General features: G+C 37.8%; 2 pseudogenes; both read left to right on the forward strand.

Moving 5' to 3' along the window:
* The first annotated feature begins 10,215 nt into the window (after nt 1–10,215).
* Nucleotides 10,216–10,780, forward strand: LOC145642613 (germin-like protein subfamily T member 2 pseudogene; annotated as a pseudogene).
* Nucleotides 10,781–21,825: 11,045 nt separating this feature from the next.
* LOC145642614 (germin-like protein subfamily T member 2 pseudogene) lies at nt 21,826–22,391 on the forward strand (annotated as a pseudogene).
* Nucleotides 22,392–23,424: the final 1,033 nt, after the last annotated feature.

Below are 23,424 nucleotides of genomic sequence, written 5' to 3' on the forward strand. Positions count from 1 at the left end.
GTTAAAATGGCCGTGTTAGGGCATATTGGATGGTTCCACCGATCTAATTGGACTCCCAAAGGTATTAGGGACAATGGTAAACATCTTGGTAAGTTTTATTTTCGGGCGAAAAAAAGTCAAAAAATTACAAAAATTAAGGCTATAATCCACGCTTTTTTAGGAAATTTTGAGGTTTTAGAGCCTGTGGCAAAAAACATTGAGATCCTGAGGGATACATCTCGGGCTCATATAATACCATTTTAAACGTCCGTGGTAGGCTTGAGTTTACAAAATTGGTGCAAGTTGTGAATGAGTAAAATGACCGTTTAAGAGCATATTGGTTGGTTCCACCGACCCATTTGCACTCTTTGAGGGTATTAGGGACCATTGGTAAAGATCTCAGCAATTTTTATTTACGAGTGAAAAAGGTCAAAAAAATTACAATATTGAAGGCTATCCACGCTTTTTTAGGAAATTTTGAGGTTTTGGGGTCCGGTGGCGAAAAGTGTTGGTACCCTAGGGAATATATCTCGGTGTCATGTAATGTTGTTTGAAACCATATATGATCATTATATGTTGTCATAAAATTACGTCATAGGATTGAGTTTACGAAATCACTTCAAGTTGTGAACGGGTAAAATGACCTTTTAAGGGCATATTGGACGTTTCCACTGACCCATTTGACTCCAGGAGGATACAAGGGACCATGGTAAATATCTCGGCAATTTTTATTATCGAGCGAAAACAGGTCAAAAAATTACAAAATTGAAGGCTATATAATCCATGCTTTTTTAGGAAATTTTGAGGTTTCGGGGCCCGGTGGCGAAAAGCCTTCAAACCCAAACGGATATATCTCGGGGTCATATAATGCCGTTTGAAACCATATATAATCATCATATGTTGTCATAAACGTCCGTGGTTGGCTTGAGTTTACAAAACCAGTGCAAGTTGTGAACGGGTAAAATGACCGTTTAAGGGCATATTGAATGGTTCCACCGACCCAATTTGACTCCCGGAGGATATTAGGGACATAGTAAACATCTCAAAAATTTTAATTTTCAGGCGATAAAAAGTTAAAAAATTACAAAATTGAAGGCTATAATCCTCGCTTTTTGAGGAATTTGAGGTTTCAGGGTCCGGTTGCGAAAAGCTTTGAAACCCTAAGGAATACATCTCGGGGTCATATAATGTCGTTTGAAACCATATATGATCATTATCTGTTGTCATAAACGTCCGTGGTAGGCTTGATTTTACGAAATCACTACAAGTTGTGAACGGGTAAAATGACTGTTTAAGGGGATATTGGTTGGTTCCACCGACCCAATTGTACTTCCGGTGGGTATTAGGGATCATGGTAAACATCTTGGCAATTTTTAGTTCCGGGCGAAAAAGGTCAAAAAATTACAAAATTGAAGGCTATAATCCACGTTTTAGAGGAAATTTTGAGGTTTCGGGGCTCGGTGGCGAAAAGCCTTGAGACCCTAAGGGATTTATCTCGGGGTCATTTAATTCCGTTTGAAACCACCTTTGATCATTATATGTTGTCATAAACGTCCGTGGTAGGCTTCAGTTTACGAAATCAATTCAAGTTGTGAATAGGTAAAATGACCGTTTAAGGGCATATTAGATGGTTCCACCGACCCAATTGAACTCTTGGAGGGTATTAGGGACCATGGTAAGAATCTCGGCAATTTTTATTTTCAAGCGATAAAGGTAAAAAAATTACAAAATTGAAGGCTATAATCCACGCTTTTTAAGGAAATTTTGAGGTTTTGGGGGCCGGGGTCTTTACGTCGCCGGATAATGGTGATATATGGGTCCACACAATATTATATGGGGGGATTCGTCCGTAGTGTTATGTGAAATTCCAACACCATCTCCCGACACCTCCTAAATCGCTTCGATTTCGTGTATTATAGTAGAGTTATCGATTCGGGTATTCAAGTCGGATTTGGGTTAGGTCAAATCGTGTCTCGGGTATAATTAGGATATGGTTATATATCGGGTCAATTTAGCCTCACGTCAGGTTCAAGATCGGGTCGGATCAATTTCAGTTGAGTTTATTCTAGGTCGTTCACCTTTTCGGATATATGTCGAGTTCAATTCAAGCCAAATTCAGATCGTATTCAATTTCAAGTTGTGTGTGATTCAGGTTTGAGTGGGTTAATAGATGGGACATTCGGGTTCGAGCTAGTGTTGAGTTGGGATTTGGTTCAAGTTCAATTCCAATAATTTTCTTAAAAAGTGTTAAACCTTCCATGACTCGGGTACATGTTCTAATTGGGTCGGGTACTAGTTCGGGTTCAGATTGTTGTTGGGTCGGATTAAATCGGTTGGCGGTTACTCTCAGGTCGGAAGCAGGTTCGGATTCAGGTCAAAAAGTATTGGATCAAATCGGTTGTTGGTTAACATATGGTCAGGTTTAGGTCGGGTTACAGGACACTAGTTTCACCCCATTGTCCGGGAACAGGTTGGGTTCAGATCATTGCCAGTTTAGGTCGAGTTCTTAGGTCGGGTAAGTTTTTGACAGCTCTAGTCCCAACACCAATGGCGGATACACCTTTTACTCCATCCAAGCTCACTACCTATTAAACCTTCATCCATTTCCATCTAAATGGGACAAATGTGAGGCAGGTCTCCACTAAAACTCGCCTCATTGACATCCCTATAAATACCTTATAATAATTTCTACTGTAAATTAAATCCGTAGGTATGAGGCAAGCACACCATTAAATCCACACTTGTCCCACCACCTATGGCTGGTACAAAGCTTACTCCATCCTAGTTCATCGCCCACAAAACCTTCACTCATTTCCATCTAAATGGGGCAATGCATGGTAGATCTCCACTAAAACTCCCCTCATTGACTTCTCTACAAATATTTACTTAACGTAAATAGGAAAATAATTTCTCGTATGAAATTGAATCCGTCCCTCACGTAAGTAATTGTTTGATGAATAAATTTATATTTTAAAAAAATAAACTAACATAATATACAATAAACTAATTGTATAGTTTTATTAAGAAAAATGATATAACATAGATAGCTAAGAATGGAAAAAAAATTTCATTACAATATTTTACGCGTGACTTTGACATGCATTTTTATATGAATAGTAAATTAAATTTTACTTATAAGCTTAATTATTTTGATGTTTCGAGTAGTAAACCATTTAAAATGAACAATTAAAATATAATATACTTCTTCAAAAAAAAAAAAAAAAAAAGATGCACTTCCTTATTTTTATGCCGATTCACTATTTACCATTAACATTTCCAATTTTACTTTAGAACTAAATATAAAAATTAATATTTGAAAAGTATATATCAACAAAACATCACATGAATCATTGACTGTTTCTCCTCATGCATACGTAATAAAGAATTACGAAAACACAAATATTATAAAACACCCGGTGTCAATAGCATTATTGTAAATCGGCTCAAATAAAGTAAGTTATCATCTGTCTGTTTACAACTTCTTCCTTATTTTTCATTTTCTAGATCTTTTCTCTTCTTTCAGTTTCTCTCTCTACTCTTACTTTCCTCTCTCTCCTACTTTAATCTTTCATTTTCTCTTAATCTTCCATGCCTAAGAAATCACTTCCTCTATTCTGAAATTTTCAACCTACAATTAATCTTTTGTTGATAAAAAAATTTCGACCGTAAAACCAATTTCTCAAATGACGATTTTTTCTCAATATTTTGTTTAAATTGAGTTTTTGATTTATATAATTGAAATTCAATCAATTGTTTCTATCAACATTTATGAACCTTCAGACACAAAAATAGATGATTAGCTTCATCTCAAATCATTATCGAAGTGGCACAAAAATGGCTATTTGGTATGGCAAATTAATCTTCGTTTCTTTTCGCTACGGTGTTAGTCTTCATTATGGTGTTTCCCACAAACATTTATGCTGATTGTTCCGATGAATTTGGGATTTTTTGCTTCTCGAATTTAAAGCGAATGATAGTGGTTATTGATGAAAATTCCTATGTTACTTCTCTGTTTTGTTTGGTAAAAAAAAAAAAAAAAAAGAGGTCACTTTTGTGAAAAGAAAGGGTCACTTATATGAAAAAAGGGCCACTTTTGTGAAAGTATGGGTCACTTTTGTAATAAAAAGGGTAACTTTTGTAAAGAAAAAGGGTCACTTTTCGCAAAAATGTTCGATGTACAATAAAATTATGGGAAATTATCAATGATACCCTCGTCGTTTTGACTTTTATCAATGATATCCTTCATTAAACTTTCATTATCAGCGGTACCCCTATAATTTTACATTAATTGCTACAATAATCATGACGTTAAACAAACGTTAAGTTTGGTCATTTGACAGGTTTAATCATGCTCAATGGCAATATACAATATTTAATTTCTTCTTCTGAGAAGGCAGAAGAGGAAGAGGTGTCTTTACGTGACTCCTTGGAAGCAAAAGAAGCACTTCTCTTTCGTGCCCTCAGTGAAAATGAGGCCTTGTTCCTCTCCTTGTATAAGAACTTCTCTGTTGTCCTGCTTGATCGCCTCCCTGAGGACTCTCCAATCGGAACATCTCGCCTGCTCTCTAGTCAGACTGACATGTTGACTCTAGATTCCGATGAGCCAGCAGGAATGGATGTAGACCAAGAGAAAGGTGTGTCCAACGGGGATAAAGGAAGTGTTGCCTACAATCTAAGTGAAACGGACCAATGGGGTTTATCTACACTAGGATATATCAAGGCAATCACCAGACAGTATGCCTCTGAGATCTGGCCGCACGTTGAGAAGATAGACGAAGAGATTCTGAGAGGAAATGTGCACCCTCTTTTCAGGAAAGCAGTTTACTGTGGTCTAGGCCGAATTACTGATGAACAATGATTGTGGTATCTATGTATCAGGAATACAACTTATTAGGGTCTAGATAGGTTAACTGATGAGCATTGTTCACAATTCACAAGTTATCGTATGGAAAGCATTTTAGTTGTAAATTAGGAATTTTTAAAGTTTTTACCTCATCGTAATGGCTGTCTTGATTTTATTCCAGAATTATGTGATTGTATCTTGTTTGATGTTAGTTTTATAATTTATTTAAGTTTTTGTTACAAGATGTGTTTTTAATTATTACAGAGTACTTTTACAAGTATTAAATTTACTACCTCAATTTTAAAATAGGAAAATTTGTCAAAAAAACCTTAAAAAAGCTCGGTTTTGTAAAAAAAAAAAAAACCTTATGAAACAATTTTTGCAAAAAAAAAAAAACCCTTTTGTGCTAATTTTTGTAAAAAGAAACCAAAATTTCTTAATTATTACAAATATATCCAATTAGTCTCTAATCTTCCTAAATTATCCTCTAAATTGAACACTTAGCCATTTAATAATCAAATTAATTACAAAAAAAAAAAAAAAACAAAAACCCCATCCCCACCACCCTCACCACCGGCCCAACTACCCCCTCCCAACCGCCACCCCTTCCGGCCTCCCTCCTCCCCCCGCCGGCGGCGGCCGGCGCGCCGTTAGCTGGCGACCCCACCCCCTCCCTTTCCCCCTCGCATGATAACAATTCCACAACTTTTTAATTGTTATTCCTACATTGCAAATTAAAACCATAGACTGATTGCAACATACCCTCCCATATAACAATTCCACAACTTTTACATCATCAGTTACTTTTCACTGTAAATCAAACTCCAGTACTAAGTCTTTAATTACTGTTACAAAAAATCAAAATCCAGGTATCCATATTCCATAATTAAAGAATACGCTTAAGAACCCTAGGTTGCAATTCCAAAACTATTATTGTAAAAATGTTATAACATTTCCAATAAGTAAATCCATTAATTGACCTTCCCCTTCCCCTTCCCCCAACAAAGACAAACATTCATGAAATTGAAATAAACATTCCACAAATCCAGAATTACAGAGTACGCAACTAAAACCCTACCTAGCAATTTGTTACAATTCCACTAAGTAATTCCATTAATTAATTCATATCCCCCAAGCAAAGAGAAACATTCGTGAATTGAAATACAAATTCTACAATTAAAACTCCAGCATAACAGCATAGTATTTACCTTATACACAGAAGGTCGACGAGTAGTACTATGGCGACTACAACAACAAGCAAAAGACGGTAACAACGACCAGACCAGACCTTCCTTTCGTAGTCGCAAACAACCACAACTTTCTCCCTTTCGTAGCTGCCCCAGCAGACCGTTCTCCCCAATTCAGTCTTCGCTTTACAATTTCCCCCAATTCAGTCGTCCCAGCCGAAAGTTAGGGTTCAATTTCTCCCAATTCAGTCGTCCCTTATGAATTAGGGTTCAATTTCCCCCAATTCACTCGTCCCTTATGAATTTTTCTTCTGAAAGGAAAGGATAAAACGGGGGTCCGTAAAAAAAAAAGGATAAAACGGGGGTCCGTTTGCAAACTAACGCCAAATTCCACCAGTTAACAACAACTAACGGCCTTGTTAACGCTGATATTTGATTTGGCGTAAAACCTGAACGAGTACAATGTCTTATTATTTACCCATACTATTAGTTGCAAAATGACGAGCGTACCCCCATGAGATGGAATGCAAGTATCTCAGCTTCAAAAACTTGTATTTTCTCCTCCCTCCACAACTCAACTCAAACACCGACCTTAATTTTCCGGCGTTATTTTCTCTCTTTTCTCCCTTCTCTGATCACCACCATTTTTCCTCTCTTTCTCTCCTCTATCTTTTTGTGGTTCTCTCCATTCATACGTGGACATTCATGTCTTCCACCACCATTTCCGACATCAGCACCAACCACTCAGTATGCTCAATTTTTTCAAATTCTTTTTTTTTTATTCAGTTATATTTTAACTGTTTGGATTTATGGGTTTGTGGGTTCTAACTTGTTGATTTCTACATGCTCTATTTTTATGCAAATTTGATTGAATTATGCGAATTGAATTGAATTTGTGGTTTGTGGGTTGTGAGTGTGGTTTGTGTGTTTGTGGGTTTTGGGTTTGGGTTGTGAGTGTGTGTTTGGGTTTGGGTTGTAGGTTGTGGGGCAAACGGGCTGTTGTTCTGGGTTGTGAGGTGTGGGTCTGGGTTGTGGGCTATGGGTTTGGGTTGTGGGTTTGTGGGTGTGGGTTTTGGGTTTGGGTTTTGAGTGTGGGTTTGTGGGTGTGGGTTTTGGGTTTGGGTTGTGAGTGTGGGTTTTGGGTTTGGGTTGTGGGTTTGTGGGTGTGGGTTTTGGGTTTGGTTTGTGGGTTTGTGGGTGTGGGTTTTGGGTTTGGGTTGTGAGTGTGGGGCAAACGGGCTGTTGTATTGGGTTGTGGGGTTTGGGTTCTGTCTCACTTCTCTATATCTGATTCTTTCATCTACTACTATCTCAGTCTCTCTATCTGCCTGTTGCTCTTTCATCATCAATCTCATTCTCTCAACTGTTCTCTCTCACACTTTCTCTCTGTAACTTTCTCTCTTTGTCTGCTCTGTCTGGAAAAGAGGTTTTTATCTCTTCCAATTATGATACTAAAGGAAGGAATTCTCTGTAGGCTTAGTGTGGAGGAACTTTTAATCTGTCGAGAAGTGTGCCCGTATCTGAAGAAGATTGTAGATGCAGAGGATTTTGCAAAGCTACATTACAATGTGTATAAAGCGCATAAAATTTTTACCGTTGAGAGTTACAATATTGGAGGACCTGTACAGTACAGATGCCTTAACTACTCGTTAAGCTGGCATAAGGTCTTAAATGAGGCAAGTCATCAGGAAACCACTGGTGGTATGAAGATGAAGGATTATGCATGTGGATTACACCTCTTTGAGGATATCAGGGCTTTTCGTAATTTTGGGATAGGTCAGCTGCACATATGCAACTTGGTAACAAACATGTGTCTTAGGTTGCCATCAATTTCGGATTATAATGTCCGCCCTTTAGTGCACTTAAGATCTAGGTTCGCGATTGGATTCGTTCCTTCCACAAATGAATGCAAAGTCGTGGCAGTACTTACCAATTCTAACAGGACAGATTATAGAGCTGAAATTTTTTCAAACAAAATAGAGTATGGAACCTTATACCAAAGCCTCACTTGTTGGAGATGAATGTGATTATAGACAATTTAAAATCAGATTTTCCACTTTATTTTAAAAAGGAATCAACCTCGAATTGGTTGATGGAGATGAATGGGATGAATTTTGTGGTATGTTTTCAATATGTGAATGAAATGTTTCATAAAATGGAGCTTCCGGTGCATGAAATGCAGCCTCACTTGTTCACTTTTGGGGGGAAATTAGGTCTGTTGGGGTTTTCCCCATTGAGGACAGTCATGTGGGTTAGGAAATCTAAAGTGAGAGGCTACTATTGGGAATTTTTTAGCAGTTTTCTAACAACTACAGAGTTACACGATAATGTTAGGAACCCAGCACGTGTGAAAGTCATCTTTGATGAAGCATACAATGAGAAACTCTATATACTGACTTGGGCGGAGTTTAATATGCGAGATCGTGTTAAGAGGATGGTCTGTTACAATTTTGTTAGTCAACGAATGGATTGGGTCAGGGAACCTGCTGGCTGTAAGCTCAAATATGCTGAAAAATACAAAGAAACCTTGATTTTGTACAATGAATTAAGTTGAAGGATCTTAAAACCAATAAGGTTCATATATGAGTAGCTTGGTCGGTATTTATTCTTACACTGTGTATTTGTATTTTTTAAGTCATTCACTAAGAAACCTTGGCACCTGTCTCATGGTTTTTATTTATTTTTTATTTATTTTTTATTTTTTTTTACTCCAGGTTGCTCTATGGCTTTTCATCCTTGTTCCGGCTGTTGTGTGGTCTATTTGGCTTTTGTTGGGGCTGCTCGCTGTGTTGATTCTGGGTTTGATTCTTGATATTCTTGCTCTGTTTGTTGCTTCTGATAGTTTTGCAAGATTTGACTGCTATTCTTGTTATTGATTTGTGACTCATTTTTGGTAGCAAAACCTTTTTTTGACATGGATTGTAGTTTGTAAATTTAGGTTTAGGAGTGTATAATCTGGCAGAGTTTTCATCTTGTAAATTTAGGGTGGTGGTTTTGGGTTAAGAGGTGTCGGTTTCGGGGTAGGGGCTCAATTGAAGGTGGGGGATGGGGAGGGCGACCGTTTTCCGGCCGTGGGAATAGGGTGGAAGGGGTGGTTTCAATTTAAGCGTGGTGGTTGGGGAAAAACGAAAAAGGGAAAATGGGTGGGGGTGGGGATACGTGAGAGGGGGAAATGGAGGGGGGTGGGGTCGCCGGCCGCCGCTGGCGAGGGGGAGGGGGGAGGCCGAAAGGGGTGGCGATTGGGGAGGGGTTGTTGGGCCGGTGGTGGGGGTAGGGTTTTTGTTTTTGTTTTTTTTTTAAAATTAATTTCATTATTAAATGGCTAAGTGTTTAGTTTAGAGGATAATTTAGGAGGATTAAAGACTAATTGGATATATTTGTAATAATTAAGAAATTTTGGTTTCTTTTTACAAAAATTAGCACAAAATGGTTTTTTTTTTTTTGCAAAAATTGTTTTATAAGGTTTTTTTTTTTTTTGACAAAACCAAGCTTTTATAAGGTTTTTTTTGACAAATTTTCCTTTAAAATATTTGCATCGATTAGATGTTTAAATGGAAGTAGTATATTAGTGCGGAGTAAATTAAATTATCATGGGGCACTACAAGACGTCAAAAAAATAAATAAATAAAAGTGAGTTTTTTTTTTCTTTATTTATTATTTTTTGAGTAAAAGTGAATTTTCTCCTTTTAGTGAACTTCAAGCTGAAATTCACTAAAGTTTTAACATCAATCTAAATCTGTCCTATCACTAGGATAAATGTTGTTGCTCAATATAAGAACAAACTACTCCGTAATAATAACAGTCATTTGTACACAGTTGCTTAACATCTCTGACATCGAAGATTTATTTACTAACTTAATCAACATCATTCCCGGAACCTGCTCTAGGTTGATGCGCGATTGCCATATTAATTATAAGCAAGATATGACCTTATTCCATGTTCAGCAAGTGAATTAGTCTAGCTAATTAATGACCAATTCTACAACAGCTACTGCTAAAAATTTACTTTTTTTTTTTTTTTGTTTTTCTCCTCTCAGCAATGTTATATTTTCTATGTATAAACATCATTCTCAGCTATCTAACTGCATAATTATATATTTTACCTTCCTTTGACAAATTCACATTTTATTGAGCTATTTAAACACAGTCTTCGGATATCAAATATAGTACAAAACAAACTCTCCCTTCGGATAATTATACATAATCATGACTGCTCTACTTTGCATTGCAGTTTTCTTGATTGCTCCTTTTCTCTCCCAGGCAGCTGATCCTGATCTTTTATTAGACTTCTGCGTGGCAGAACTAAACACCTCTCCCTTGTTTAATTTGCTAGCTTCCCTTGCAAGCCTACCAAAAAGGTCACCTCCGAAGATTTCTTCTTTGATTGTCAATGAATCGGGTTGATCTTGCTCCTAATGGATTAAACCCGCCTCACTCTCACCCACGAGCAACTGAAGGTGGGGTAGTGATCAAAGGAAAAGTTCTAGTCGGGTTTGTGACTACAGGGAACGTGTTTCTACTCCAAGGTGATGCTTCCCGGGGAGATGTATCTGATCCCTAGAGGGTTAGTCCATTTTCAGAAGAATGTGGGGGAAAAGAAGGCAGTGATTATAACATCTTTCAATAGCCAAAATCCAGGGACAGTGGTTTTACCCACAACTTTATTGCCTCACAACCTTCAACTCCTGATCATGTTTTGACACAAACTTTTCAAGTTGATTCAAGCACTGTCAAAGAAATAAAATCCAATTTTGGATCACAAATTTACTAGAAGTTCATTTTAAATACAGTAAGTTTTTTTATGGTAGTATGTGAATAAGGATTGAAGATTTCTATGCAGTTTGAATAAATGATTCTATATAATACATGAATAAATGTAGTGTTACACAAGTAGTTCTTTTGATGGCAAGAAAAATCAATTAAATACTGTATATTATTATGCATGCATACCTTTTGTGTTGTTTCCAAAATGTTTGGAGAAAGTCTCATGTCACACCTTGAAATTAGTTTTCAAAATGTCAATTTAACAAATAATTTATCCTGAATTATTGTAAAACTGTCTCATACAATGACAATACTTTGCCCTCTTTATGATCAACCAATTTCTAATTATGTTTGAAGAGATTAAGAACCCTAACTCCAAATTTGCACACAAATTAGAAAGACCATATATGACAATAAAGTTGTTATAATATAAGAATTTCCTTAGAAACATAATTATCATGGTTATACAGATTGAACACTTTCAGCAACCTAGGACTCTTCAGTCTTTGGGTACTAGTTAGAAGGTCATACAACAGGGCTGAAGGTTACAATGAATACTTTCTACAGAAGAAGGAAGTACTCTTGTATTACAAATCAAGGAAAACGAAATATAGAGATAAACATCCCCACCCAAACAGTAGATTGATATAGGCAGAGTTCGCTGATTATGTGCTAAGGCACCGAATTGATCGTTTACAAGAAATCATGATGTTCGTTCGAAATATCCACCTAATTGCATATGTAACCACTCTGATTGTGGACCTCCTTCTCCCCCTCCTGTGGCTGCTGCTAATTCTCTCGCAGCTTGTGCCAACATCATACTTGGATAAAATGAGGACATACTTAGAACATATTACCATTATATCATTTTTTGGATTCCTATCCATTACCAAATCATCACCTCTTTTCCTCTTGCCACTCACAACAGCTCCTCCATCCGACATATTTAGAAAGCTAGTGTAGTGTCCAAATTTTCAATAAAGAGTAAGATATATGAGTACGGCCCACATAAATGTCCTCATTATGTTATCAGAACTTAAACAAACATCATATTCAAACCCCATAAATCAAATACCTAAAAAGAATTGCGGTAATTCAGTATAATCAAGCATTGAAATCTACACTTCACAATTAAAATCTTAACCACTCTCCAAGGATATTATCACCCATGATAACAATTCCACAAATTTTTAATTGTAATTCCTAATTTGCAAGAAACTTGAAATTGAAACCATAGACTGACTGCAACGTACCCTCCCATGATAACAATTCCACAACTTTTTAATTGTTATTCCTACATTGCAAATTAAAACCATAGACTGATTGCAACATACCCTCCCATATAACAATTCCACAACTTTTACATCATCAGTTACTTTTCAATGTAAATCAAACTCCAGTACTAAGTCATTAATTACTGTAACAAAAAATCAAAATCCAGGTATTCATATTCCATAATTAAAGAATACGCTAAAGAACCCTAGGTTGCAATTCCAAAACAATTATTGTAAAAATGTTATTACATTTCCAGTAAGTAAATCCATTAATTGACCTTCCCCTTCCCCTTCCCCTTCCCCCAGCAAAGACAAACATTCATTAAATTGAAATAAACATTCCACAAATCCAGAATTACAGAGTACGCAACTAAAACCCTACCTAGCAATTTGTTACAATTCCACTAAGTAATTCCATTAATTAATTCATATCCCCCAAGCAAAGAGAAACATTCGTGAATTGAAATACAAATTCTACAATTAAAACTCCAGCATAACAGCATAGTATTTACCTTATACACAGAAGGTCGACAAGTAGTCCTATGGCGACTACAACAACAAGCAACAGACGGTAACAACGACCAGACCAGACCTTCCTTTCGTAGTCGCAAACAACCACAGCTTTCTCCCTTTCGTAGCTGCCCTATCAGACCGTTCTCCCCAATTCAGTCTTTGCTTTACAATTTCCCCCAATTCAGCCGTCCCAGCTGAAAGTTAGGGTTCAATTTCTCCCAACTCAGTCGTCCCTTATGAATTAGGGTTCAATTTCCCCCAATTCACTCGTCCCTTATGAATTTTTCTTCTGAAAGGAAAGGATAAAACGGGGGTCGGTAAAAAAAAAAGGATAAAACGGGGGTCCGTTTGCAAACTAACGCCAAATTCCTCCAGTTAACAGCAACTAACGGCCTTGTTAACGCTGATATTTGATTTGGCGTAAAACCTGAACGAGTACAATGTCTTATTATTTACCCATACTATTAGTTGCAAAATGACGAGCGTACCCCCATGAGATGGAATGCAAGTATCTCAGCTTCAAAAACTTGTATTTTCTCCTCCCTCCACAACTCAACTCAAACACCGACCTTAATTTTCCGGCGTTATTTTCTCTCTTTTCTCCCTTCTCTGATCACCACCATTTTTCCTCTCTTTCTCTCCTCTATCTTTTTGTGGTTCTCTCCATTCATACGTGGACATTCATGGCTTCCACCACCATTTCCGACATCAGCACCAACCACTCAGTATGCTCAATTTTTTCAAATTCTTTTTTTTTTATTCAGTTATATTTTAACAGTTTGGATTTATGGGTTTGTGGGTTCTAACTTGTTGATTTCTACATGCTCTGTTTTTATGCAAATTTGATTGAATTATGCGAATTGAATTGAATTTGTGGTTTGTGGGTGTGGGTTTGTGGGTTGTGAATGTGGTTTGTGTGTTTGTGGGTTTTGGGTTTGGGTTGTGAGTGTGTGTTTGGGTTTGGGTTGTGAGTTTGGGTAGTAGACAATTTAAAATCAGATTTTCCACTTTATTTTGAAAAAGAATCAACCTCGAATTGGTTGATGGAGATGAATGGGATGAAGTTTGTGGTATGTTTTCAATATGTGAATAAAATGTTTCATAAAATGGGATGAAGTTTGTGGTTTGTGTGTTTGTGGGTTTTGGGTTTGGGTTGTGAGTGTGTGTTTGGGTTTGGGTTGTGAGTTTGGGTTGTAGGTTGTGGGGCAAATGGGCTGTTGTTCTGGGTTGTGAGTTGTGGGTCTGGGTTGTGGGCTATGGGTTTGGGTTGTGGGTTTGTGGGTGTGGGTTTTGGGTTTGGGTTGTGGGTGTGGGTTTGTGGGTGTGGGTTTTGGGTTTGGGTTGTGAGTGTGGGTTTTGGGTTTGGGTTGTGGGTTTGTGGGTGTGGGTTTCGGGTTTGGGTTGTGGGTTTGTGGGTGTGGGTTTTGGGTTTGAGTTGTGAGTGTGGGGCAAACGGGCTGTTGTATTGGGTTGTGGGGTCTGGGTTTTGTCTCACTTCTCTATATCTGATTCTTTCATCTACTACTATCTCAGTCTCTCTATCTGCCTATTGCTCTTTCATCATCAATCTCATTCTCTTAACTGTTCTCTCTCACACTTTCTCTCTGTCACTTTCTCTCTTTGTTTGCTCTGTCTGGAAAAGAGGCTTTTATCTCTTCCAATTATGATACTAGAGGAAGGAATTCTCTGTAAGCTTAGTGTGGAGGAACTTTTAATCGGTCGAGAAGTGTGCCCGTATTTGAAGAATATTGTAGATGTACAGGATTTTGCAAAGCTACATTACAGTGTGTATAAAGCGCATAAAATTTTTACCGTTGAGAGTTACAATGCTGGAGGACCTGTACAGTACAAATGCCTTAACTACTCGTTAAGCTGGCATAAGGTCTTAAATGAGGCAAGTCATCAGGAAACCACTGGCGGTATGAAGATGAAGGATTATGCATGTGGATTACACCTCTTTAAAGATATCAGGGCTTTTCGTAATTTTGGGATAGGTCAGCTGCACATATGCAACTTGGTAACAAACATGTGTCTTAGGTTGCCATCAATTTCGGATTATAATGTCCGCCCTTTAGTGCACTTAAGATCTAGGTTCGCGATTGGATTCGTTCCTTCCACAAATGAATGCAAAGTCGTGGCAGTACTTACCAATTCTAACAAGACAGATTATAGAGCTGAAATTTTTTAAAACAAAAATAGAGTGTGGAACCTTATACCAAAGCCTCACTTGTTGGAGATGAATGGGATTATAGACAATAAAAAATCAGATTTTCCACTTTATTGTAAAAAGGAATCAACCTCGAATTGGTTGATGGAGATGAATGGGATGAAGTTTGTGGTATGTTTTCAATATGTGAATGAAATGTTTCATAAAATGGGATGAAGTTTTTGGTTTGTGTGTTTGTGGGTTTTGGGTTTGGGTTGTGAGTGTGTGTTTGGGTTTGGGTTGTGAGTTTGGGTTGTAGGTTGTGGGGCAAACGGGCTGTTGTTCTGGGTTGTGAGATGTGGGTCTGGGTTGTGTGGGTTTGGGTTGTGCGTTTATGGGTGTGGGTTTTGGGTTTGGGTTGTGAGTGTGGGTTTTGAGTTTGGGTTGTGGGTTTGTGGGTGTTGGTTTTGGGTTTGGGTTGTGGGTTTGTGGGTGTGGGTTTTGGGTTTGGGTTGTGGGTTTGTGGGTGTGGGTTTTGGGTTCGGGTTGTGAGTGTGGGGCAAACGGGCTGTTGTATTGGGTTTTGGGGTCTGGGTTCTCTCTCACTTCTCTATATCTGATTCTTTCATCTACTACTATCTCAGTCTCTCTATCTGCCTGTTGCTCTTTCATCATCAATCTCATTCTCTCAACTGTTCTCTCTCACACTTTCTCTCTGTCACTTTCTCTCTTTGTCTGCTCTGTCTGGTAAAGAGGTTTTTATCTCTTCCAATTATGATACTATAGGAAGGAATTCTCTGTAAGCTTAGTGTGGAGGAACTTTTAATCTGTCGAGAAGTGTGCCCGTATCTGAAGAAGATTGTAGATGCAGAGGATTTTGCAAAGCTACATTACAGTGTGTATAAAGCGCATAAAATTTTTACCGTTGAGAGTTACAATGCTGGAGGACCTGTACAGTACAAATGCCTTAACTACTCGTTAAGCTGGCATAAGGTCTTAAATGAGGCAAGTCATCAGGAAACCACTAGTTGTATGAAGATGAAGGATTATGCATGTGGATTACACCTCTTTGAGGATATCAGAGCTTTTCGTAATTTTGGGATAGGTCAGCTGCACATATGCAACTTGGTAACAAACATGTGTCTTAGGTTGCTGAAAGTGCAGCTGGTACTCAAGAAGGGGGGGGGGGGTTGAATTGAGTACAGGGCAGTGTTAAGAATTATTGGATTTTCTTCTCTATTTATGTAAGGGGACCAGGTGATGAACTGGTCCTGCAGCGGAAACAGAAAATTCAATAAATAATCAACACAAAGATTTAACGAGGTTCAGCTCAACTCTGAGCCTACGTCCTCCACTACCCTAATTACTTTTATTAATCAACTCTGAAAAACAAAAGCAATTACAAATGATCACACTCGTGATCCCCACACCTAACTCTAGGTGTCACTTCGCACTTGAACTCACAAGCACTTGCACTCACACTCGTAAATGCTACCCAATCACTAACCTCTTAGTGATTCAATACAAACCCTTTGTTTCCCTCTAAATGCTTCCACTCAAAGCTTACAAGAGATAATTACAAAACATTTCTTACTGTGTGCATAAATAGTTTGTAAGAGATGAACTAACTATTTCCCTTAGAGTGTATTTCGAGCTTTCAAAGATAAAGAAGTTTTTCAGAAAAGCTCACTCGAAATTCTGATCGAGTTTATGCTTTTATAAGGTTGGGAGATGAATTCTTTCGTGATCTTTTCAGATCATAACTTAGGAAAATAGAATATCTTTTATTTTGTAAATAAGAGATATTCTAAGATATTATTCTACTTTCCATAAATGGGTAGAATAATATATTCTAAGTTATATGCGAAATAATTCATCTCCAACTCTGCATAAACTGAATCAATTAGTTTAGTAAATATTCTCTAAGGATAGGAAATATATATTCCAGAAAATATTTACTGAACTAATGTCCAGGTTCACGAAACAAGCTACGAAGCAACTGTTTCCTAACCTGTTAGTGTCCTAGAGATCAGGTCAACTTTTCCTGATCTCTACAACACTAAATATTCTAAGTAAGGGATACAGATAGCTTACGTACAAACATCCATGCACACTTAACATTATAAAGACTACAAAGATCAACTATCCTAATCTGAGAGACTTCATAATCTTCAAGTCTTGACGGCCTTCCTTGATAGAACATTCTGATACATATTTCTTGAATGCTTTGATTCAAAAGGACTTCATATTGCCTCAAGTACTTGGGATAGCTGTTCCTGTTCAAAATGTCAGTTGATATGATATAAAACCAACAAGAACCAGCTAGTCAGCTGTTTGTCATCACTCAAAACCTTAAGTGACTCAACAGTTGCCATCAATTTCGGATTATAATGTCCGCCCTTTAGTGCACTTAAGATCTAGGTTCGCGATTGGATTCGTTCCTTCCACAAATGAATGCAAAGTCGTGGCAGTACTTACCAATTCTAACAAGACAGATTATAGAGCTGAAATTTTTTCAAACAAAAATAGAGTGTGGAACCTTATACCAAAGCCTCACTTGTTGGAGATGAATGGGATTATAGACAATTTAAAATCAGATTTTCCACTTTATTGTAAAAAGGAATCAACCTCGAATTGGTTGATGGAGATGAATGGGATGAAGTTTGTGGTATGTTTTCAATATGTGAATGAAATGTTTCATAAAATGGGATGAAGTTTGTGGTTTGTGTGTTTGTGGGTTTTGGGTTTGGGTTGTGAGTGTGTGTTTGGGTTTGGGTTGTGAGTTTGGGTTGTAGGTTGTGGGGCAAACGGGCTGTTGTTCTGGGTTGTGAGGTGTGGGTCTGGGTTGTGGGCTATGGGTTTGGGTTGTGGGTTTGTGGGTGTGGGTTTTGGGTTTGGGTTGTGAGTGTGGGTTTTGGTTTTGGGTTGTGGGTATGTGGGTGTGGGTTTGTGGGTGTGGGTTTTGGGTTTGGGTTGTGGGTGTGGGTTTTGGGTTTTGGTTGTGAGTGTGGGGCAAACGGGCTGTTGTATTGGGTTTTGGGGTCTAGGTTCTGTCTCACTTCTCTATATCTGATTCTTTCATCTACTACTATCTCAGTCTCTCTATCTGCCTGTTGCTCTTTCATCATCAATCTCATTCTCTCAACTGTTCTCTCTCACACTTTCTCTCTGTCACTTTCTCTCTTTGTCTGCTCTGTCTGGAAAAGAGGTTTTTATCTCTTCCAATTATGATACTAGAGGAAGGTTTCTCTGTAAGCTTAGTGTGGAGGAACTTTTAATCTGTCGAGAAGTGTGCCCGTATCTGAAGAAGATTGTAGATGCAGAGGATTTTGCAAAGCTACATTACAGTGTGTATAAAGCGCATAAAGTTTTTACCGTTGAGAGTTACAATGCTGGAGGACCTGTACAGTACAGATGCCTTAACTACTCGTTAAGCTGGCGTAAGGTCTTAAATGAGGCAAATCATCAGGAAACCACTGGTGGTATGAAGATGAAGGATTATGCATGTGGATTACACCTCTTTGAGGATATCAAGGCTTTTCGTGATTTTGGGATAGGTCAGCTGCACATATGCAACTTGGTAACAAACATGTGTCTTAGGTTGCCATCAATTTCGGATTATAATGTCCGCCCTTTAGTGCACTTAAGATCTAGGTTCGCGATTGGATTCGTTCCTTCCACAAATGAATGCAAAGTCGTGGCAGTACTTACCAATTCTAACAAGACAGATTATAGAGCTGAAATTTTTTCAAACAAAAATAGAGTGTGGAACCTTATACCAAAGCCTCACTTGTTGGAGATGAATGGGATTATAGACAATTTAAAATTAGATTTTCCACTTTATTGTAAAAAGGAATCAACCTCGAATTGGTTGATGGAGATGAATGGGATGAAGTTTGTGGTATGTTTTCAATATGTGAATAAAATGTTTCATAAAATGGGATGAAGTTTGTGGTTTGTGTGTTTGTAGGTTTTGGGTTTGGGTTGTGAGTGTGTGTTTGGGTTTGGGTTGTGAGTTTTGGTGGTAGGTTGTGGGGCAAACGGGCTGTTGATTTGGGTTGTGAGGTGTGGGTCTGGGTTGTGGGCTATGGGTTTGGGTTGTGGGTTTGTGGGTGTGGGTTTTTGGTTTGGGTTGTGAGTGTGGGTTTTGGGTTAGGGTTGTGGGTTTGTGGGTGTGGGTTTTGGGTTTGGGTTGTGGGTTTGTGGGTGTGGGATTTGGGTTTGGGTTGTGAGTGTGGGGCAAACGGGCTGTTGTATTGGGTTGTGGGGTCTGGGTTTTGTCTCACTTCTCTATATCTGATTCTTTCATCTACTACTATCTCAGTCTCTCTGTCTGCCTGTTGCTCTTTCATCATCAATCTCATTCTCTCAACTGTTCTCTCTCACACTTTCTCTCTGTCACTTTCTCTCTTTGTATGCTCTGTCTGGAAAAGAGATTTTTATCTCTTCCAATTATGATACTAGAGGAAGGAATTCTCTGTAGGCTTAGTGTGGAGGAACTTTTAATCTGTCGAGAAGTGTGCCCGTATCTGAAGAAGATTGTAGATGCAGAGGATTTTGCAAAGCTACATTACAGTGTGTATAAAGCGCATAAAATTTTTACCGTTGAGAGTTACAATGCTGGAGGACCTGTACAGTACAGATGCCTTAACTACTCGTTAAGCTGGCATAAGGTCTTAAATGAGGCAAGTCATCAGGAAACCACTGGTGGTATGAAGATGAAGGATTATGCATGTGGATTACACCTCTTTGAGGATATCAAGGCTTTTCGTGATTTTGGGATAGGTCAGCTGCACATATGCAACTTGGTAACAAACATGTGTCTTAGGTTGTCATCAATTTCGGATTATAATGTCCGCCCTTTAGTGCACTTAAGATCTAGGTTCGCGATTGGATTCGTTCCTTCCACAAATGAATGCAAAGTCGTGGCAGTACTTACCAATTCTAACAGGACAGATTATAGAGCTGAAATTTTTTCAAACAAAAAAAGAGTGTGGAACCTTATACCACCTCTTTATTTTGAAAAGGAATCAACCTCGAATTGGTTGATGGAGATGAATGGGATGAAGTTTGTGGTATGTTTTCAATATGTGAATGAAATGTTTCATAAAATGGAGCTTCCGGAGCATGAAATGTTGCCTCACTTGTTCACTTTTGGGGGGAAATTAGGTTTGATTGGGTTTTCCCCATTGAGGACGGTCATGTGGGTTAGGAAATCTAAAGTGAGAGGCTATTATTGGAATGTTTTTAGCAGTTTTCTAACAACTACAGAGTTACACAATTATGTCATGAACCCAGCACGTGTGAAAGTCATTTTTGATGAAGCATACAATGAGAAACTCTATATACTGACTTGGGCGGAGTTTAATATGCGAGATCGTGTTAAGAGGATGGTCTGTTACGATTTTGTTAGTCAACGAATGGATTGGGTTAGGGAACCTGCTGACTGTAAGCTCTAATATGCAGAAAAATACAAAGAAACCTTGATTTTGCACAATGAATTAAGTGGAAGGATCTTAAAACCAATAAGGTTCATATATGAGTAGCTTGGTAGGTATTTATTCTTACACTGTGTATTTGTATTTTTTAAGTCATTCACTAAGAAACCTTGGCCCCTGTCTCATGGTTGTTTTTTTTTTTTTTACTCCAGGTTGCTTTATGGCTTTTCATCCTTGTTCCGGCTGTTGTGTGGTCTATTTGGCTTTTGTTGGGGCTGCTCGCTGTGTTGATTCTGGGTTTGATTCTTGATATTCTTGCTCTGTTTGTTGCTTCTGATAGTTTTGCAAGATTTGACTGCTATTCTTGTTATTGATTTGTGACTCATTTTTGGTAGCAAAACCTTTTTTTGACATGGATTGTAGTTTGTAAATTTAGGTTTAGGAGTGTATAATCTGGTAGAGTTTTCATCTTGTAAATTAAGGGTGGTGGTTTTGGGTTAAGAGGTGTCTGTTTTGGGGTAGGGGCTCAATTGAAGGTGGGGGATGGGGAGGGCGGCCGTTTTCCGGCCGTGGGAATAAGGTGGAAGGGGTGGTTTCAATTTAAGGGTGGTGGGAAAAACGAAAAAGGGAAAATGGGTGGGGGTGGGGATGCGTGAGAGGGGGAAATGAAGGGGGGTGGGGTCGCCGGCCGCCGCCGGCGAGGGGGAGGGGGGAGGCCGGAAGGGGTGGCGGTTGGGGAGGGGTAGTTGGGCTGGTGGTGGGGGTTGGTTTTTGTTTTTGTTTTTTTTAAAAAAATTAATTTCATTATTAAATGGCTAAGTGTTCAGTTTAGAGGATAATTTAGGAGGATTAAAGACTAATTGGATATATTTGTAATAATTAAGAAATTCTGGTTTCTTTTTACAAAAATTTGCACAAAATGGTTTTTTTTTTGCAAAAATTGTTTTATAAGGTTTTTTTTTTTGACAAAACCGAGCTTTTATAAGGTTTTTTTTGACAAATTTTCCTTTAAAATATTTGCATCGATTAGGTGTTAAAATGGAAGTAGTATATTAGTGCGGAGTAAATTAAATTATCATGGGGCACTACAAGACGTCAAAAAAAAAAAGTGAGTTTTTTTTTCTTTATTTATTATTTTTTTAGTAAAAGTGAATTTTCTCCTTTTAGTGAACTTCAAGCTGAAATTCACTGAAGTTTTAACATCAATCTAAATCTGTCCTATCACTAGGATAAATGTTGTTGCTCAATATAAGAACAAACTACTCCGTAATAATAACAGTCATTTGTACACAGTTGCTTAACATCTCTGACATCGAAGATTTATTTACTAACTCAATCAACATCATTCCCGGAATCTGCTCTAGGTTGATGCGCGATTGCCATATTAATTATAAGCAAGATATGACCTTATTCCATGTTCAGCAAGTGAATTAGTCTAGCTAATTAATGACCAAGTCTACAACAGCTACTGCTAAAAATTTACTTTTTTTTTTTTTGTTTTTCTCCTCTCAGCAATGTTATATTTTCTATGTATAAACATCATTCTCAGCTATCTAACTGCATAATTATATATTTTACCTTCCTTTGATAAATTCACGTTTTATTGAGCTATTTAAACACAGTCTTCGGATATCAAATATAGTACAAAACAAACTCTCCCTTCGGAGAATTATACATAATCATGACTGCTCTACTTTGCATTGTAGTTTTCTTGATTGCTCCTTTTCTCTCCCAGGCAGCTGATCCTGATCTTTTATTAGACTTCTGCGTGGCAGAACTAAACACCTCTCCCTCGTTTAATTTGCTAGCTTCCCTTGCAAGCCTACCAAAAAGGTCACCTCCGAAGATTTCTTCTTTGATTGTCAATGAATCGGGTTGATCTTGCTCCTAATGGATTAAACCTGCCTCACTCTCACCCACGAGCAACTGAAGGTGGGGTAGTGATCAAAGGAAAAGTTCTAGTCAGGTTTGTGACTACAGGGAACGTGTTTCTACTCCAAGGTGATGCTTCTCGGGGAGATGTATCTGATCCCTAGAGGGTTAGTCCATTTTCAGAAGAATGTGGGGGAAAAGAAGGCAGTGATTATAACATCTTTCAATAGCCAAAATCCAGGGACAGTGGTTTTACCCGCAACTTTATTTGCCTCACAACCTTCAATTTCTGATTATGTTTTGACAAAAACTTTTCAAGTTGATTCAAGCACTGTCAAAGAAATAAAATCCAATTTTGGATCACAAATTTACTAGAATTTCATGTTAAATACAGTAAGTTTTTTTTATGGTAGTATATGAATAAGGATTGAAGATTTCTATGCAGTTTGAATAAATGATTCTATATAATACATGAATAAATGTAGTGTTACACAAGTAGTTCTTTTGATGGCAAGAAAAATCAATTAAATATTGTATATTATTATGCATGCATACCTTTTGTGTTGTTTCCAAAATGTTTGGAGAAAGTCTCATGTCACACCTTGAAATTAGTTTTCAAAATGTCAATTTAACAAATAATTTATCCTGGATTATTGTAAAACTGTCTCATACAATGACAATACTTTGCCCTCTTTATGATCAACCAATTTCTAATTATGTTTGAAGAGATTAAGAACCCTAATTCCAAATTTGCACACAAATTAGAAAGACCATATATGACAATAAAGTTGTTATAATATAAGAATTCCCTTAGAAACATAATTATCATGGTTATACAGATTGAACACTTTCAGCAACCTAGGACTCTTCAGTCTTTGGGTACTAGTTAGAAGGTCATACAACAGGGCTGAAGGTTACAATGAATACTTTCTACAGAAGAAGGCAGTACTCTTGTATTACAAATCAAGGAAAACGAAATATAGAGATAAACATCCCCACCCAAACAGTAGATTGATATAGGCAGAGTTCGCTGATTATGTGCTAAGGCACCGAATTAATCGTTTACAAGAAATCATGATGTTCGTTCGAAATATCCACCTAATTGCATATGTAACCACTCTGATTGTGGACCTTCTTCTCCCCCTCCTGTGGCTGCTGCTAATTCTCTCGCAGCTTGTGCCAACATCATACTTGGATCAAATGAGGACATACTTAGAACATATTACCATTATATCATTTTTTGGATTCCTATCCATTACCAAATCATCACCTCTTTTTCTCTTGCCACTCACAACAGCTCCTCCATCCGACATATTCAGAAAGCTAGGGTAGTGTCCAAATTTTCAATAAAGAGTAAGATATATGAGTACGGCCCGCATAAATGTCCTCATTATGTTATCAGAACTTA

The sequence above is a fragment of the Chenopodium album genome, chromosome 8 (genome assembly GCF_948465745.1).
Source record: "Chenopodium album chromosome 8, dcCheAlbu1.1, whole genome shotgun sequence".
NCBI classification, from domain to species: Eukaryota; Viridiplantae; Streptophyta; class Magnoliopsida; order Caryophyllales; family Amaranthaceae; genus Chenopodium; species Chenopodium album.